Source organism: Protopterus annectens, chromosome 3.part0, assembly GCF_019279795.1.
Source record: "Protopterus annectens isolate FY-2018-M chromosome 3.part0, PAN1.0, whole genome shotgun sequence".
NCBI classification, from domain to species: Eukaryota; Metazoa; Chordata; order Ceratodontiformes; family Protopteridae; genus Protopterus; species Protopterus annectens.
In genome coordinates, this window is record NC_056731.1 from 1,634,706,104 (window position 1) to 1,634,721,975 (window position 15,872).

Here is a 15,872-nt window from a genome sequence, read left to right on the forward strand (position 1 = left end):
AAGTAGTGCCTGTTTAGTTTTCCAGACCTTGTGATGCTTTCATAAAAAGGTATTCTGGCATGGAGACACTGAAGTTCTGCTTGAATATCAAGAGCAATACACACAGGATTTGTTTGGCACCTGGATGTCATGTTTAACTACTAAAATACAGACAAAATAGGATTTCTTGCAAACGTGTTTGCATAAGATGAACACTTTCAATAATCATCAAAAAAACACAAAAAAAATAGAAAATTACTTGAGCATCTCTAATGTTTTATGGGCTTTTTTAGCATAAATAACACTAAATAATTTAATAACTGCAATGTAAGCCTTTTTTTAATTTCTCCAAGTCTTTTGGGTTTCTAATACCATGACGGGATTGAACCCCATTCCTAAGTCAAAGTACGATTAAAGTTCATGAAATTAGTATTGTTTCACTCTTTGATGTCAGCCAAAAGTGCTCTTCGCAGCACATGCAATGTGCCCATTAAAGACTCCTTCTGTAATTCGTATGGGGTTACATGAATTGGTAATATATCTAAATACGATTGTAAATTCTTTTTTATAAGACCTGTTGTTCCTACTACTATAGGAACTGTATGGGTATCTTTCTTCCACATTGCTCTCATTTCTGCCTGCAGATCCAGGTATTTTATGAGTTTGTGTCTCTCTCTACGCAAGACACTGTAGTCACTGGGTGTGACAATTTCAATGATCAATGCTACTTTTGTCTTCTTTTCTTGGACCACTATATCTGGTTTTCTACCATCTATCTTTTGAACTGTTGGTAATGGGTGATCCCATGTAATATAAACTGCATCATTTTCTATGATTCTTTGTGGCTCATGTTTCCAGTGTTTTTCAGACACTTCGATACAATAAAGTTTGCACAATCTCCAGTGTAACAGTCTCACCACATTATTATGCCTTTCAGTATACAGTCACTCTGCCATTAGTTAGTTGCAACCAGCAACAAGGTGTGTGACTGTTTCCGATGCGGTTTTGCAAAACCTACATTTGTCTGTTTCTCCCACATCTTCAATGGAGTTTGTAAACCAGCGTATACGTAGCCCACTATCTTGGGCTGCCAATATTAACCTTTCATTTCTTGGTTTGAATTTGCCTCTCCTTAATCATTCCTGTGTTCGTTCTTGATCAACATGAGGCTCTTCCAGAAGTTTTCTATACTTGCAACTATATTTATGTTTTTTCCACATTTCTTGCCTTCTCATCTGGTCCTTCACCTTATATTCTTTCTTTTGTTTTTTGGCACATTCAGTTGCTGCCTGGTTTTTATCCACTTCTGGTTTGATTTCCATTCCTGCTTGACGTTGATATGCTTCTGCTAAATTAAGCAGAGATGTCATCTTAGATTTATTCTCCTCATGTTTCAAAACTTTCACTACATTTGGATCTTGTGAGGTCAGTAGATATGTGTGGAGTTCCACGATTGCAGATCTATACATGTAATCAATTTCAAGGAGGCCCATCCCTCTTTCAGAGTGGGGAATATATAATTTTGGTATACACTGGTGGTGGTGCTGCTGTAGCGTTGTCGCCTCACAGTAAGACGCTGTCCTGTTCGATTCTCAGCTAGAGCGTCTTCTGTGTGGAGACAAGCATGAACGGGCGTACCTTCATTGAAGGTTATGCATCAGGGCTGGCAACTCGGCACGTAAAAATCTACTGCCAATCATTAGCGGACCAGAATTTCTCTGTGGCGACCCCTAACCGGGAAAAGCCAAAAGACACAACAACTGATTTTTTTATAAATCATTTGGTGAACATGAAGCATCCTTCTTGTTTTAATATCCAATCTAGCCAACACTTTTTGGGGCCAGTCAATCACTCCAAAACTATAAGTTAGGACAGGAAGAGTAAATTGATTTATAGCTTGGATCTTGTTCCTAGATGTCAATGCTGTTCTCAGGATTACTTTAAGTCTTCTAAAGTACTTCTTATTGAGTTTTATTCACATTTGTTCATGTTTTATTGTTGATCCTTCATCAATTCCCAAGTATTTATACACTTCTTGTTGCTCAAGTTCTTTTATATCACATTATTGTCCCAAACTGATGTTTCCTGATGCTGCAGTTTTCCTTTTATAAAGGTTGCTTTTGCACATTTATCAAAACCAAATGACATTCCAATATCATCTGAAAAAGTGTTGACAACCTGCAGCTGTGCTTTCAGTTCCTCATCTGGTGAGCTATACAGTTTTAAATCATCAACAAAGAGAAGATGAGAAGTCATTAGACTTTGTTGTTTTCTAGGAGCCAAATTGTAGCCATAGTCTAAGCTGTTAAGTAAACAACTTAATGGATTAATGGCAAGGCAGAATAGCAACAGTGACAGAGAGTCACCCTGGAATATCCCCCTTTGAATTTTTTAAAGGTTGCTTTTGTACATTTATCAAAACCAAATGACATTCCAATATCATCTGAAAAAGTGTTGATAACTTGCAGCTGTGCTTTCAGTTCCTCATCTGATGAGCTATACAGTTTTAAATCATTGACAAAGAAAAGATGAGAAGTCATTAGACTTTGTTGTTTTCTAGGAGCCAAATTGTAGCCATAGACTAAGCTATTAAGTAAACAGCTTAATGAATTAATGGCAAGTCGGAATAGCAACGGTGACAGAGAGTCACCCTGGAATATCCCCCTTTTGAATTTTTATCCCTGGGATAATAATCTGTCCTTTATCATGGCTTAATTGCAAAGTGGTCTGCTATTGTTTCATGGCTACTGTAATGTAGTCAATCAGTGTAGGGTGTATCTTATACATTTTTAAGCACTCTTTTATCCATGAATGTGGGATACCGTCAAATGCTTTTTTCAGGTCAATCCATGCCATACTTTGACTTTTCCCCTTCTTACAATTCTCCCCTTTAACTTTGTTTAACAGCAAATGATCCTTTGTTCCATATGACTTTCTTTTATTGCCCTTTTGTTCTAGTGCCATAATTGAGTTTTCTTCTAAATGACTATAAACTCTGTCGGTGTCAATTCCCATGTATAGTTTATACGCCGGTGAAAGACAAATTATTGGTCTATAATTTTTAGGGTAGCTTGCAGGTTCACTCTTAAGTAAGAGCATTGTTTTTCCTGTTGTTAACCAGTGTGGTGTCTGTTTGGGGTGTGCATTTAAATAGTTCTTACTCATGGATAAATCCTCGTGCAAAGAAGTTAATACTTTAAGCCAAAAGCTAGGTACTGCATCTGGGCCTGGGGTTTTCCAGTTAGAGGCTTTTCCTAACTTTGTTTCAATCTGTCTGGCTGTTGTTTCATCCCATTCCATATCATGTACCTTTAATCTTCTTACTCTTTCTTTTACTTCTTGTCTTAGCTGTTTTATAGTATTCTCTATTCGATATTTCTATGATGGTATTCACTTTCGCCCCTTCCTTTCCCTCACTACCCTGTTTTCCTGTGGTAGAACTTTATCAGTTATTAATTTAGCAGCACAGTAATATATTCTGTTTACTTCTGTTATATCACATGGCTCACTATGAACAGTCCTAATTACTCCGCTCATTTGTTTTATCAAACTTCTGACTTTTCGGGTTTTATTAACCTTCTGCAGTCTATTTCTTTAATTGATCTTGATATATCTGATATAGCTATTAAATCAAGCAATTCTTCTTTTAACTCATTTTCTCCCAAACTGAGGGCACATCCCTTATTTTCCATTTCCTGAGAGCATTCTATAGAAGATTCTATAAAATCTTACTGTGGCACATTATCTTCAACTTCATCCGGCGCCATCCGTTGCTCTATCATATGGGAACTCACAGGCCTATCACTCCTCAACATTGACTGTATCAGAGTTTCCACAGTTTCCTGCTCCTTTCTTGCTGTTTAGCTTCAAATGAATATTTATACTGGTTTTCTGTGGAAGTCTCCAAAATATCTTGATATAGCACCTGACCAATCACTTCTTGTTCCACTGGTTTCCTCTTAATTTGGATATCCATTGCTGTATCCTGTTGTGGTGCTTTCTGCATTTGATTTTCTACACTAAATCCTTCTCTTTGCAGCTGCTCCATGCCCTCAGTTTCTATTTCTTTGACCTCTCCATTACTAATCTCTTTTTCTTCTTTTCCCCTTAATCTCCTTATTTTTTGTATTGTAAAATTTTCCGTATCTGGATTCCTTTGCCTGTATTTCTCTTCAAATATCTTTGGTTAGTTTTGCTTTCTCCTTTGCATAAATATTACACCATATTAAATCTCTTTTTCTTTCCCATGTCCATATTTCTTCTTCACATGTCTCCTAATCTTCTTGCTTTTCCTTATTCTGGGGACTTACTCCATCTTGCTGTGATGTAGTTTGTGTTAGACTTTCTACATTAAACCCTTCACTTTGCAGGCACTTCATAACTTCAACTTCTATTCCTTTAACTTCTGCTTTACTAATCTTCTTTTCCACATTACATCTTTGTGTTATTAATTTTTTATTGTGAAATTTTCCATATCTGGATGCTTTTGCTTATATTTCACTTTGAATATCTTTGAGACTGCCTTCTCTATATTAGTTAACTTAGCTTTCTCCTTTGCATAAATATTGTACCATATCAAATCTCTCTTTCTTTCCCATGTCCATATTTCTTTTTTATATTTTCCAAATATTTCTAGGTTTTGTTGTTTATATTTTTGCACTTCCTCAGATGCTTCTTTTTCCAAACAGATCAAAGTCTATATACTGTTTTTCAAAAATCTGTTGTATTAATGAATGCACATTTGTATTTGAAGTTTCTGACAGTTTTTCTTGTGGAAGCATTTTTCTTTCCTCTAATTTCTTTCTTAATCATTTTGTATATCTTGTGTCTAGAAATTCTGGGCTTTTTACATAATAGTAACAATGCATAATTTCTTTCTTATCCTCAATAGTCCACTCTATTGTCTTTATGACTCTTCTTTGGCCAATCAATTTTTGTGATTTTTGTGGACTACTTCTTCCATCTGCAACAAGGGGGGGGCATCTTCCCCCAGACCTGGCCCCATTGTAGGAATGTTTCCGTATTTTGAGGATTCTACACTGCCATTTTTTCCAGTCCTGGCACCAGTGAGCATACCAGGATTGGGCACTTTTTTATCCTGGGTCTTGTGCATCCAGCTATCCCTTTTTGTTTTAGACTTACTTCTGTCCATGATATATGCTATATAAATACAGTCTATATATCAGTGTTGCCTTGGTGAGATTTTGTAAAAAAACAGGGTCCAACTCACGCAGGTACTCACCAAGACTTGAGGATGAATTCAATTTCAGCACTGCTACTCTCCTTTGCTTGCTGAATTTTCATATCTCCATTAAGACCCCTAAGCCTCTGTGTGGGTAAGGTAATTATTATCCATGTTTGCATTCCCTTCTCCTCTTGTACAGATAAGACTGCAACTGGTGTTCATTATAACTTTGTACATTTCATTTTACAATAACAAGTCATATCTGTAAAAGGAATCTATTAAGTTCATTCTTTCTATCTAAACAAATTAAAGTTAATTATAATCTTTGACATTTTGAATCTTATTTGAAATATCCTCCTGTATAAGTAATGACTGAAATTATAGTTGTGTTAAAAATTAGGAAGTGAATTAAAAAATCAATGTGTGACTCAAGATGATTGGCTTGAACTTTCATTGACCGCAAATAGTAGTTTACTGCATCACTGCTACAATAACATCTTGACTATTCAGAAAGTAAGAGAGAGTTTGCCAATTTCATATTGTGTGCTTTTTGTCTTTGTATGATACAAAATGAACTAGGGTAAATCTGTGCTGTTTCAGTTTAATGTCAGCAGTCATTCACAGAGGGGATACCAATGTGTATTTGCAGATGAACTCATGCACCTGACTATTTGTAAAGTTTAAAAAAATAAGATAGTGTATCTTGATACCCTCATAAATGGTCATAACATAGATTTAGCCATGGACTTATGCTTATGCCAGATAGCTGAAAACATCAATGGTTGCTTTTCTTCATGGGAATTTATTAAAAAAATACTAAGTGAGACAGTTTTACATAACTCAAGTTAGGTAAGTACTATTAATGCTGACTTCTGAGGATGTCTTGCAGCACTAAAAAACAAATTAACTCATGGCAGAACCATAAAAAGTTATTTAGTCTGCAATTCATCTTCCAGATATACATACAGCAGAAGAATTTATGGTGCAAGGTATTACTATGAGTTCAGTAAAGGAAGCTCGGTCAGAGCAGGTACCTGATGAAGGTTCACTGACTTTAATACAGGAAAAGTTAAACAATGCAGATAATAAGCTGGATGAGTATATGACCAGAACTCAAAAAGGATCACTAAGATGGAGGTTGTCCTTACTTAGCAATCATAGGGGCTCACAAAACTACATTAAGATATTTGGCAAACACCTACATCACAGACAACCAGATTAGAATTGAGAAACTGGAAATGAAAATCATTGGTTTAGAAGGATGTCCACGAGAAGTTACAGGTCATTGGCATCCCTGAAAAGAGTGAGGGGAGAGACCTTAAAGCTTGGGTGTGTAAATGTCACATCAGAAGAGATGCTGATAGGAAAGACCCATTAGAAATATCCTCTAGTTCAACCAGTTTCCAGTTAAAAAAGAAAAACAAGGCATCTCATTGCAAGACTGGTAACTAATAGTCTGAATGAATGTTTGCTCACTACATTATGACAATTAGAAAAAAAAATGTTATTCAGAAGATGCCAGAGCATGTATTCAATAAGATATCAGTGTAGCAAATCAGAAGAAGATGAACAAGTTCATGCCTGCATCCAGATGTATAAAGGAAGGTGCAAGAAATTGAAGTTTGTTTGCCCAGCATACTTTAAACTTTTGTAACTCTCAAGCACACAAACATTTCCAGATCCACTAAAAGTGAAAAAAAGACATGACAACCTGTGAACCTCCTGTATAACCAAGCATGAAGAAAGACATAGGTGAATACCTCTGAGGAAACAATGTCTGGGAAAACCCTTCTCCCTTTTCTCCTTTTTGAACAGACGCTTCTCCAGAAAGAGATTGAGATGGGAGAAATAAAAAAATAAAAGGGCAGTGAAACAGTTATAATATAAATTTTCAATTAGAACTTGTTTTTGGTGTGTGGGTTGTTACACAAAAACGTTTTATCTGCTTTTTTTTTAATAATGTAAGATTATGAATACATAGAACAAGTTCGAAAGAATAAATGCACAGAGTTTGACAAGAATTAATTTAATGTAAGAGTAATAGGAGGTAATTTAATGTAAGAGTAATAGGAGGTGAACAATCTGTTTTTAGTATATGTCAGAGGATGCTATTAGGTGGCTAAATGTCTGAATTTTTATGAAATTTTGTGATTGTACCCATAGGACCCAAAGCACCATTTGTTTTGCTTTTCCTTCCTCTTGTTTTATGTCTGCTTATGTACATAAATAATCAAGGAATAAAGCAATGGAGTATGACATGCCAGAACTGACCAGATACAGACAGAAATGGCCATGTTCTCTTGTAAGCTGAGTCTGATAAAAATCATGCTAAGATGTTTAGATTTGGTTATGTCAATGCCTTCCTTGGTAGAACCTGCTTATACCATGCAATGAGAAATTCTGTGGTGATCTCCTGACAGTGTCATTCAATACACCTTAAAATGATTATGAAGGACAATCATATAGTATGCTAAATGTTCATAATGGTAGTATAAATTGTCATATCACTTAATTATTTGTTTTAACATGTTTTTAAAGTAGATTTTTTTTGGCAAGGGTATACGTAAGGATCCTGGAAGTATAAGAAAAGAAGTGAGTTGGTTCATAAAATGTTAAATATAAATGTACCATTGTGACAGGAGTCTGACTGGATTTCCTGAGGGGAAAAAACAACAGAAATGGAATGTGATAATTTTTGAATAAGACATGAAAGGAAAGGGTGGACAGGACTAGGGCTTATCTTAATAGGGGAAGAATGAATAAGAATAGTGCAGGAGATGGAGATTCTTAGTGCAGGGAGAGGCTCACTGACCTTAACAGTCAGTCGGAGATATTTGTCAGGTTCACTATAGCAATACTGACTTACCCAAATATTCTTTTTAAATAAGAATAATTTCTTGGAACATTAAAAACAATGGACATTCTATAAAAGGGGAAAGATCATGAGTTATTTAAGAAAGTTGTCCCTGCATATTACAATGCTTCAATTAGTCTATATGCATTTAGAGGAGTAAAAGAAGCTAATAACTTTGGATACTTAACTGTACTAAGTGCTTCTCATATAGAGACAACTTTGAATTTTTATAAAGTTGTATAGTCAGCATACTATTGAAGAGGACTATTAATTATATATTATTGGATTGTTAATGGATAAGAAAAGTAATTTTCTAGTGAGAAAAGTGAAGACAGAGAAAAGAATAATCATCCTTCTTAATATTTATATTATTGGATTGTTAATAGATAAAAGTCATTTTGTAGTGGAAAAGGTGAAATTAGAGAAGAGAATAATTACCCTTGTTAATACCTATAGACTACTAGAAGAAAATCCAGAGGAATTTAAAATAATCTGCGTGACATTACTGAATTTGAGAAGGTGAGTTTTATTTTATTACACAGTTAACATTCAAGGCTGACCAAGGAAACAAAGGACCCTTCATGTTGGGCAATATTTTGCCACACTGCCTGACATGGTGGGTTTTGATGAACTTTGTATAAAAGAGCAGAGTAGATACAAGACATATAAATTGTTAAAGAACTAAAATGAAACACTGGAGGCACCTGGTAGGATACTGTGATTCAAAGACATTTAAAGAATGGCGGCATAAAGGATCTATATTAGAACATTGAATATTTAACAGTTTGAATCACAAAAGGTCGACCTTTAGTGATCAAACTGTTGAAACATCAAATGTTCAGAAAAAAAAATGAATGGTGTAGGCAGGGTGGCAAGCCCCCCTGCACCCCCCACACCCCTCGCTACTTAAATATACCAACTTCGAGATCGCACTACATTGAAGTAAATGGAAATCTCCCCTTACGGAGATTTCCATTTACTTGTTCGATGTTCTGCAGTTTCGTTATTATCTTGTCGACAATGTAAAATTCAACATTGTCAGCATTCGAGAATGTAATATAGACCCGGCTGAAAGATATAGTAGCTAATTAAGATATGGTAAGTGAACAGGATCTATTGGAAGGATGTGATCCTAAGAAAGAACAGAAGTATAAGCTACAAGAATTTGCATATTAGAAGAAAGAGTTGAATAATTTGTTATCCAGGAGTGGCAGGCTTGGAAGAAATGCAATCACAGCAAGGAAAAGGGGTGAAAGGTTTGGGATGATGACATACCTATAGCCAAGCTGGAGACTGATGAAATTTTATAAGCAGAAAGAGGCTTTAAGGGCAAAGTCATGCAGGAAGTATTTTTAGGTAATTTCCCCAAAGCCCAGATGAACTTAGTGATGAGCTTGAAACAGACTAAAATGGATAAATGGATACATCAGCTTAAAGTTCCATCTACGGGACAAGTGATAAATGACCCAGTTAAGATACTTGAGAATTTCAAAAGTACTGTAAAGACTATTTAGAATCAGCTAGTATCTTAGCTGGTATAAGCTACATTCAATTATTTTGCGATAATATGCCCTTCCAAAAGCTGACAGTTAAAGAGACCCAGGCATAAATTGACACAATCATTAAAAAACAGTTAATGGAATATATTAATAAATTGTAAAATGGAAAGTCCTCATGTTTAGATGGCAAATCTTCATAAAGCTCTAGACTGTGTGTTTGAGTATCCTCAACAAAATATTAAGGTTGAAAGTAAGTCTGCTACAAATATGTAAAATAAATAAGGTATAAAATAAAGCTTGCTTAAATGTAGAAATAGAGTTTAGCAATATGTGATTAGCATCCATACTAAATGACTGTGGCTTAAAAAATAAGGAACTTGCTTAATGGGCATGTTTTCCTACAGAATCAGCAAAAATGTAAAAGCTGACCTCTTATGTATGCATTACATTGTCAGTAAGAGCAAAAATGTAAAAACAAGATGTATGTTTTCACATTGTCAGAAAAAAGCTAACCTGGTTCCTTAAAGGGTGGACAACAGGAAAACAATCTGCATCATATGACATTGTTAAGTAAGAAAGTTTGAAGTCAGCATTTGCACAAGAACAGATGTTCTCATACAAAGATCAAAATAGAATACTGAAGAGAAAAACAGGATATTCATACTGTTAGAAAAAGCTGACCTCTTACAATGAGAAAAAAATGCAACATTGTTAAGCAAGGAAGCTTAAAAATAATATCATCAAGTCAGCATTTGCAACAATCAGCATTGTTTCTACAGGATGAGCAATTCTCAAAAATAGAATACCAAGAGGAAATCTATATGTGTGTGCATGACTAAAACTGTATATAAGATCTGCATTCAGTTATGTTAGAGGTATTGGTAGAGACACATTTGTCCTGAGGTAAATGTTATATCTCTCACATCATCCATGTTGTTCAAAAAGTAAAGTAGAACAGTACCTGAAGCTGCAACATTAGTCCATGTGGTTTGTTATAAAAAGATATTTGTTACTGCTCTGAGTTTGGTGCTGCAAAGTATATTCTCTCATCAGTGTATATTCTGCAAATTTATGTATGCAACAGACTGTGAATGCAACTATAACCAGACTTTGATTTCAGAAAACCCAGCCAGCAAGACTGAGTGTCTTAAGAAGACTTTAGAGGCATCACAGTAAGAATCACAGTAACAGCACCCTGATTAGCACCTTACCATTAATTTTTCAATGGCAAGCTACCCTGCATTCGAACACAGAGGGAGTGGTAAGCCCTGCAGAGGGTCACTTCAGTTAAATTGCAGTATCTAACATTTGTACATATGTGTAAACCCTAAATAGAACTATTCCAGTTCTATGCAGCTTGCAGTAGTAAAGTTTTTTCAGACATCTAAATCCAGATTGAGCTTGAAGTCCAGGAAAATCTCAGTGCCATTAATTCTTCAAAAAAAGGTGGACATTTACTTTCACAACATCTTGCTGCCTGTTGTGTTTCACCAGCTTCTTGAGTGACTCTGAAAAAATTCCAGCCATCAGCAACAACAGCCTGATCACCTGTTTTTTTGCTAACTGGTAAGACTTTTTTCTGGTTCACATTTTTAGTATGGCTGCTATTAGACATAATTCCAGCAGGTGTAAGCCAACCTTTAATGAATTGCAATGTTGGTGTACACAGCACGTTAGTAAATATAAAACCTTATCAGGGCAAGTTGATAGTAAGGCATTATGCAAATGTATTACAATATTTGACTGGTATCTCAAAAAAAAAACACGTGGGGTATGACAAATCTTTATTGTGTGATTCAACAGAAAATGCATTTTATGTGCCATGCCATAAAAAAGTATTGCACAATATTGCTAGAAAATAGACTGTGAAGACAGACCTTTTCATGATAAAAAATTAACTAAGGGTAAAGTGTCTTCATTATATTCAGATGTTGAACAGTTATGTCCTGTCAGCACATATAAAAGGTTTATTTCAGAGTTACAACAGGAGTCAAATCAGTTACTGACAAGACATCTAGTACATTTTGTTACAAAGGAATGTAATAATCTACTAAGAGACAGATACAATGCGTTCAGGAAGCTTAGACAAGTTATACCTACATCTTTCCAAAAGTGCATGGGAGTTTTAAATTCAGCAGAACATGTTACTAAAGAATGTCAGAAAGACCATGCAACATTACAGGAAACTCTTGAACAGCAGTTACAGGATAAAGAAAATAAATTAGATGAACTGACAGAGACCGACTTCCTGCATATAATAGCTGAGCTTAAGAAAACATTGAAAAAGAGCAGGAAACAACAGCTAATCTGTACAAAAGAGATATATTTTATAATATGTTTATGTTTTGAAAATGGTTAAGCATACATAGCAGGATCTGATGTATAAATAAATTATTCTCAAATGTTTAAAACTTTCATTCAGTTAAAGCAAGTTATTTATCAGTACTACAGTAAAGTAGAACAAATAACTGCCATTCTGATAGCATAGTCAAAAGGTAAACAAAACAGTTCTAGTACATAAAATTAAATCAAAATAGTTAATAACAGTAAAGATTTAAAGTCACAAGACTGACATGCATGTATTTTCTTTTCATCTAAAGTAGTTCTGTTAAAATGCACAAAAATGAAAGACAGACCACAGCAAATATAAATAATGTAAATATAAACATATGTTAGTTGAACTAATATCTATTTGTTTTTTACATTTTTTTTATAATTGTGTAGTAACACCACACAAAACAGTTAAAGTTCTGAATTAAAAAAAATAAAATCACAGATGGTATTAGTTAAGCAGTCTTTGTAAAATGAATGGCAGGGCAGTTAAATGAAAAAAAAAATACTGAAATCCAAGTTACAAAAATATGTAAGCTAATTGAAAAATAACATTTATTTATGTAGTATAAATGCATAGTTATGCAAATCACAAATAATTATTATAATTCTGTTTTATAACTGCATTTTACTATCAAATTGCAAGTGTACTAAGAAATGATTTAAAGAAAAATGCTAAAAAAATTAACCATGGAGTCTGAAATGTGAGCTCAGACCTTCTTAGACTGGATGAAGAGTTACAGGAAATGTTGGAAAGATAACGTAAAAAAAACAAGACTAATTGCCAGACAAGTGGCTTGAGTTTTTCTAAAGCATTGTTGTTATTAAAACATAATTGTTAAATGTTCACATGCAACACTATTTGGTAATTGTAATAAAACGTCACAATTGTGCATATATGTCACTGACAATCTGTTTGCAGGTAAAGCTTAAAAGTAAAAAACCTCAGTTACATCAAGTATAGCCAGCAGATGGGCTATAATACACATACAGTTCAAATAAAGTATACAGGGGGGTACAAATAACTACTAGTAGTAGTAGACAGCAAAGGCAACAGAAAAAATACATTCTGTCATTGAAAACAGCCAAAAATGATAAAACAAATAAACAATACTGCAGTACTACAGGGGAGGGGTACATTCTCAGTTTTACACTGACTGTGTGAGCAGTATTGCAAAAGGGTCTAAAATAAAGCTACAGGAAGAAATAATATCTCATTCCTTCTTGACAATGCTCTTTTAGGGGGAGGGGAAAACAAGTATTAGTGCATTGGAAATACTGGATTAAACCTGACAGGATAGGATATTTTACAAGTTGCTAATAGCTATCATGCTAGTTATTATTGTATTGTATTGTTTAGTATTAAATTGTATTTGCAACCTGTTAAACTGTACAGCTATACAAGAGATGGCTGGTCACTATTTTTAATATGTTTTTGGCAAGACAGTATTGGTATGCAAAAAGCATAAATGTTTCTAATTTCTGGGTATGTAGTTGCCTCTGTTGGCAATTCCACTAAATACCTCTAAAGAGAGATAAACATTTTCCAAGATTTTGCTTGATGTTAATATTACTAAATTTGTAAATTAGACTAAATGTTCTTTACAGTCTTTGTATGTACAAATTCAGAAGAGTTCAGTACAAATGAAATGAATGGCTAGCAACGAATATGTGTAAAAAAACATGTTTAAAAAAATGGGTCCAGGATACCTACTAGATTGAAATGCACGAATAGCAAGCAGTCTTTGTAAATGTGTACTGTAGAGCATACATTGTAATAAGTTCAAAAGTAATTTGTCAAGTTGTAATATTATCACTGGTTTTAAGTTGGAGTCTTATTAGTTTTTGGATCATCATTTTATCTGTAACAGTATTGGCTACCCCAGCTAGGAAAAAAATTATATTAAAATATTGTATTCATGCAGCTAATGGACTAATATATAAACAGCATTTTTCAGTGTATACTTCACTGTCAATTAAAGTTAATGGGCAGTTCAGAAATATGACCACAATGTTATGGTTAAAATTACATCGAAACTGTATGTTTTCAGCAGTGTATAAATGCTTGCAGTAGCACATAGTTTTTGTCTCTTATAAATATTAGTCTATTTCTAATATTTGGTATAAAATACTTGATAAAAGTAAATAGTTAATTCAACAGGTGCAAAGAGTTAATAAAAGAGTACTAAGTTATAAATTAAAGTTTGTGATTGCAAAAGAATAAATTAATCAATTTAAAAAATAAAACTAAAGCAGACACAGCTCATAACTGATAAAATATTTTCACCGAATGGCCTGTAAAAGAAAAAGTTGTTAAATACATTCAGTTTTGGTAGTAATACTTAATATCATTGTATTAACTATGTAAAATTGCATTTTGACTTGTTGTATCAAAAGACGACTGTGTGTTTTCTGCCAAAAATAAAACAAAAGAGGGAATTGTTAGAGTATGCTCAACAAAATATTAAGGTTGAAAGTAATTCTGCTACAAATATGTAACATAAATAAGGTATAAAATTAAGCTTGCTTAAATGTAGAAATAGAGTTTAGCAATATGTGATTAGCATCCATACTGAATGACTGTGGCTTGAAAAATAAGGAACTTGCTTAATGGACATGTTTTCCTACAGAATCAGCAAAAATGTAAAAGCTGATCTCATATGTATGCATTACATTGTTAGTAAGAGCAAAAATGTAAAAACAGGATGTATGTTTTCACATTGTCAGAAAAAAAGCTAATCTGGTTCCTTAAAGGCTGGACAACATGAAAACAATCTGCATCATATGACACTGTTAAGTAAGAAAGTTTGAAGTCAGCATTTGGACAAAAACAGATGTTCTCATACAAAGATCAAAACAGAATACCAAAGAGAAAAACAGGATATTCATACTGTCAAAAAAAGCTGACCTCTTACAAAGAGAAAATAATTGACATTGTTAAGAAAGGAAGCGTAAAAATAATATCAAGTCAGCATCTGCAACAATCAACATTGTTTCTACACGATGAGCAATTCTCCAAAATAGAATACCAAGAGGAAATCTATATGTGTGTGCCTGACTAGAACTATATATAAGATCTGTATTAATTCAGTTATATTAGAGGTATTGGTAGGGACACATTTGTTCCGAGGTAAATGTTATATCTCTCACATCATCCATGTTGTTTGAGAAGTAAAGTAGAACAGTACCTGAAGCTGCAATATTAGTCCATGTGGTTTGTTATAAAAAGTTATTTGTTACTGTTCTGAGTTTGGTGCTGCAAAGTATATTCTCTTGTCAGTGTATATTCTGCAAATTTCTGTATGCAACAGACTGTGAATGCAACTATAACCAGACTTTGATTTCAGCAAAACCCAGCCAATAAGACTGAGTGTCTTAAGAATACTTTGGAGCCATCACAGTAAGAATCACAGTAACAGCACAGTGTTTAGCACCTTATCATTAATTTTTCACTGTGAGGGCCATGGCTGGTCCAATATGAACTAGCTGCTCACAATAAAGTATTGGAACCTGTAACCCCTCCGTTTTCTTTGAAGAAAATGGTGATCTCACCAGTGCTAAAAGCAGATAAAGACCCCCCCGCCAACTGTAGACTGATAAGGCCTGTTTTGGTACTTAACCCAGATTAAAACATCTTAATGGCAATTTTGGCATCTTGGCTGACATTAGCAATGCTACATCTGGTTCTCAAAGACCAATGTGACTTTATAAAAGCTAGGAAAACTTTTGATAGCTCTATTAAGACTTTGATCATTATGCAAGTGGCTCTTAAAACTGAGTTAAATTGGATGGTGGTAGCCTAAATGCTGTAAAAAATATTTAACAAAATGGGATGGCAATATATTTTCATTGCTGGAAATTTCAGGTTGCTCTCAGATGTTTATCACCCTAGTGGCTAATTCATATTCATTAACTAATGTCTGTGTTAAAATAAATAAAGCATTAACCTCAAAGAGAGATATACTAGACACAGACATCCACTTTCCTCTCTACAGTTTGCACTGTATGTCGAACCTTCATCATT